Source organism: Lampetra fluviatilis, chromosome 65 (assembly GCF_964198595.1).
Source record: "Lampetra fluviatilis chromosome 65, kcLamFluv1.1, whole genome shotgun sequence".
Lineage (NCBI taxonomy): Eukaryota > Metazoa > Chordata > Hyperoartia > Petromyzontiformes > Petromyzontidae > Lampetra > Lampetra fluviatilis.
The window spans coordinates 2,914,755-2,919,755 of record NC_136339.1 but is presented as its reverse complement, the minus strand read 5'-3'; the positions used below and the strand labels follow the sequence as shown (position 1 = coordinate 2,919,755).

General features: G+C 53.0%; 1 long non-coding RNA gene across 1 annotated transcript; it reads right to left on the bottom strand.

Moving 5' to 3' along the window:
* Window positions 1-453: 453 nt before the first annotated feature.
* Window positions 454-2,487, bottom strand: LOC144952006 (uncharacterized). The gene is made up of 3 exons (XR_013640567.1): window positions 2,463-2,487; window positions 515-562; window positions 454-474 (listed from the first exon to the last, which is right to left on the bottom strand). It is a non-coding gene; the product is annotated as an uncharacterized LOC144952006 (long non-coding RNA).
* Between the last annotated feature and the right edge of the window lie 2,514 nt (window positions 2,488-5,001).

The following is a 5,001-nucleotide window of genomic DNA, read 5'->3' as shown; positions in this document are numbered from 1 at the left end:
CACCTCTCACACTCACTCACCCTCTCACTCACTCACTCACCTTTCACTCACCACCCTCTCACTCACTCACCTCTCACACTCACTCATCCACTCACTCACCACCCTCTCACTCACTCACTCACCTCTCACACTCACTCACCCACTCACTCACCACCCACTCACTCACTCACCTCTCACACTCACTCATCCACTCACTCACCACCCTCTCACTCACTCACTCACCTCTCACACTCACTCACCCACTCACTCACCACCCACTCACTCACTCACCTCTCACACTCACTCACCACCCTCTCACTCTCTCAATCACCTCTCACACTCACTCACCCTCTCACTCACTCACTCACCTCTCACTCACCACCCTCTCACTCACTCACTCACCTCTCACACTCACTCACCCTCTCACTCACTCACTCACTCACCTCTCACACTCACTCACCCACTCACTCACCACCCTCTCACTCACTCACTCACCTCTCACACTCACTCACCACCCTCTCACTCTCTCAATCACCTCTCACACTCACTCACCCTCTCACTCACTCACTCACCTCTCACTCACCTCTCACTCACCCCTCACTCACCTCTCACTCACCTCTCACTCACCACCCACTCACTCACCACCCTCTCACTCACTCACTTCTCTCACTCACTGACCCCTCACTCACCACCCTCTCTCACTCACTCACTCACCCCTCACTCTCACTCACTCACTCACCCACTCACTCACCACCCCCTCACTCACTCACTCACCTCTCACACTCACTCACCACCCTCTCACTCACTCACCTCTCACACTCACTCACCACCCCCTCACTCACTCACTCACTCACCTCTCACACTCACTCACCACCCTCTCACTCACTCACCCCTCACTCTCACTCACTCACCCACTCACTCACCACCCCCTCACTCACTCACTCACCTCTCACACTCACTCACCACCCTCTCACTCACTCACTCACCTCTCACACTCACTCACCACCCTCTCACTCACTTACTCACCTCTCACACTCACTCACCACCCTCACTCACTCACCCCTCACTCACCACCCATTCACTCACTCACTTCTCTCACTCACTCACCCTCCTCACTCATCCCTCACTCTCACTCACTCACCACCCTCTCACTCACTCACCTCTCACTCACTCACTTATCTCACTCACTCACCCCCCTCACTCACGCGTCACGCTCACTCACTCACCCACTCACCACCCTCTCTCACTCACCACCCTCTCTCACTCACTCACTCACCCCTCACTCACCACCCTCTCACTCGCCACCCACTCACTCACTCACTTCTCTCATTCACTCACCACCCTCTCTCTCACTCACCACGCTCTCACTCACTCACCTCTCTCACTCACGACCCACTCACTCTCTCACTCACCTCTCACACTCACCACCCTCTCACTCCCTCACCACCCTCTCTCACTCACCCCTCACTCACCACCCTCTCACTCACTCACTCACCTCTCACACTCACTCACCACGCTCTCACTCACCCCTCACTCACCACCCTCTCTCTCACTCACCTCTCACACTCACTCACTCACTCACCCCCCTCACTCACCCCTCACTCTCACTCACTCACCCACTCACTCACCCTCCTCACTCACCTCTCACACTCACTCACTCACTCACCCCCCTCACTCACCCCTCACTCTCACTCACTCACCCACTCACTCACCACCCCCTCACTCACTCACTCACCTCTCACACTCACTCACCACCCTCTCACTCACTCACTCACCTCTCACACTCACTCACCACCCTCTCACTCACTTACTCACCTCTCACACTCACTCACCACCCTCACTCACTCACCCCTCACTCACCACCCATTCACTCACTCACTTCTCTCACTCACTCACCCTCCTCACTCATCCCTCACTCTCACTCACTCACCACCCTCTCACTCACTCACCTCTCACTCACTCACTTATCTCACTCACTCACCCCCCCTCACTCACGCGTCACGCTCACTCACTCACCCACTCACCACCCTCTCTCACTCACCACCCTCTCTCACTCACTCACTCACCCCTCACTCACCACCCTCTCACTCGCCACCCACTCACTCACTCACTTCTCTCATTCACTCACCACCCTCTCTCTCACTCACCACGCTCTCACTCACTCACCTCTCTCACTCACGACCCACTCACTCTCTCACTCACCTCTCACACTCACCACCCTCTCACTCCCTCACCACCCTCTCTCACTCACCCCTCACTCACCACCCTCTCACTCACTCACTCACCTCTCACACTCACTCACCACGCTCTCACTCACCCCTCACTCACCACCCTCTCTCTCACTCACCTCTCACACTCACTCACTCACTCACCCCCCTCACTCACCCCTCACTCTCACTCACTCACCCACTCACTCACCCTCCTCACTCACCTCTCACACTCACTCACCACCCTCTCTCAATCACAACCCCTCCCTCACTCACCACCCTCTCACTCACTCACTCACCCTGTCTCACTCACCCCCTCTCACTCCCCTCTCACGTGTGTGTGTGTGTGGTGTGTGTGTCTACACGCGTGTGTGTGTGTACACGTGTGTGTGTGTGGTGTGTGTGTCTACACGTGTGTGTGTGTGGTGTGTGTGTACACGTGTGTGTGTGTCTACACGTGTGTGTGTGTGGTGTGTGTGTACACGTGTGTGTGTGTATCTACACGTGTGTGTGTCTACACGTGTGTGTGTGTACACGTGTGTGTGTGTCTACACGTGTGTGTGTGTGGTGTGTGTGTACACGTGTGTGTGTGTGGTGTGTGTGTGTACACGTGTGTGTGTGTGTGTCTACACGTGTGTGTGTGTGGTGTGTGTGTACACGTGTGTGTGTGTGGTGTGTGTGTACACGTGTGTGTGTGTGTGTGTGTGTGTGTACACGTGTGTGTGTGTCTACACGTGTGTGTGTGTGGTGTGTGTGTACACGTGTGTGTGTGTGGTGTGTGTGTGTACACGTGTGTGTGTGTCTACACGTGTGTGTGTGTGGTGTGTGTGTACACGTGTGTGTGTGTATCTACACGTGTGTGTGTCTACACGTGTGTGTGTGTACACGTGTGTGTGTGTCTACACGTGTGTGTGTGTGGTGTGTGTGTACACGTGTGTGTGTGTGGTGTGTGTGTGTACACGTGTGTGTGTGTCTACACGTGTGTGTGTGTGGTGTGTGTGTACACGTGTGTGTGTGTGGTGTGTGTGTGTACACGTGTGTGTGTGTCTACACGTGTGTGTGTGTGGTGTGTGTGTACACGTGTGTGTGTGTATCTACACGTGTGTGTGTCTACACGTGTGTGTGTCTACACGTGTGTGTGTTTATACGTGTGTGTGTGTGTACACGTGTGTGTGTGTGGTGTGTGTGTACACGTGTGTGTGTGTCTACACGTGTGTGTGTGTATCTTTACGTGTGTGTGTCTACACGTGTGTGTGTGTGTGTGGTGTGTGTGTGTACACGTGTGTGTGTGTGTGGTGTGTGTGTACACGTGTGTGTGTCTACACGTGTGTGTGTGTGTGGTGTGTGTGTACACGTGTGTGTGTCTACACGTGTGTGTGTGTATCTTTACGTGTGTGTGTCTACACGTGTGTGTGTGTGTGGTGTGTGTGTGTACACGTGTGTGTGTGTGTGGTGTGTGTGTACACGTGTGTGTGTCTACACGTGTGTGTGTGTGGTGTGTGTGTGCACACGTGTGTGTGTGGTGTGTATGTACACGTGTGTGTGTCTACACGTGTGTGTGTGTGTGTGGTAGCGGTCAGCTCCACGAACCCGGCCACCCGAGTTCGATTCCCGCTCACGGCCAACACCACCGGGTGACGATTATCTGAACCGGTTCCAGGGCCTCCCCTAGGTCGACTCAGCCTCAAATGAGTACCTGGTGCGGTGTGTAGTAAACATCGCCACTGGGGAGACAAAGGCGGCCGGGCGTGGTGCTGGCCACCCACCCCCTCGTGTGTTTGCCTTGCCGGCCTTAAACAGCACTTGCCCCAGCAGTATGTTGAGGCTATACCGGGAGTTGTGGGATCTTTGTCTTTGTCTTCTGATCGATACGTTGCGTGCCACTGTTAATGCGTCACAAACCAAAGAAAATGATTATATCTTCACCCCCCCACCCACCCCAGCGCATGTCATTTCTCTTGGAACCCGATTTGAATGTTAAAATTTAAATCATTCAAATTACACGCAGCGAAATTAAGTAGCGTGTAGCGGTGGTCATAATTGGGGTGGGTTGAAACAATTAACTACCCCCCCCCCCACCACCACCGCCCGCCCCCAATCCCCAAATGCTCGCCACCCAATCATTTAAATCGTAAGTTCGTAAGCAAGTTGGACTTCTTTCGCGCCGTACGTAGCCAAGGCCGCTAATCGGAGGGGGCGGGAGAGAGGCCGGCAAATGAACACACACAAAAAGCAGTTTCTCAAGAAATGAGTTTTCAAGATGTGCAAGGCAGAGGTCGCAAACGGGTTTTGATTCATTCTTTGGTTCTTTTCGGTTAAGTCACGTCTAAAAATAAAATAATAAATTAAAATAATAGCATATTACGACGTTTCGATTGCAACACAAGCAATCATCGTCAGGCATAAAAGAAATAGCAACAAAACATCTAACTAGAAAACTATAGACAGACATACAAGCAGACAGACATCACAACGGCACACAGAGAGAGGACACACATCGGCACAAGGAGAGGGGTCGTCTCTATGACGGTCCCTTAAATATAGAGAGGGGGGGGCGAGAACGGAGAGAGGGAGGGGGCATGTTATTTTAATTTTTTATTTTATTTTTAGACGTGACTTAACCGAAAAGAACCAAAGAATAATTCCTGCAGTCACGAAAGCTCCTAAATTAAGATTGGGTTTTGATTCCTTACCCGTACCCGTACCCCGGCCGCACCAGGGTCGCAAACGGGTACCCGTACCCGTACCCTTCTACGCGATGACTTTACCGAAAGAACCAAGAAGATGAATCCCTGCAGTCACGAAAGAAGCTTTC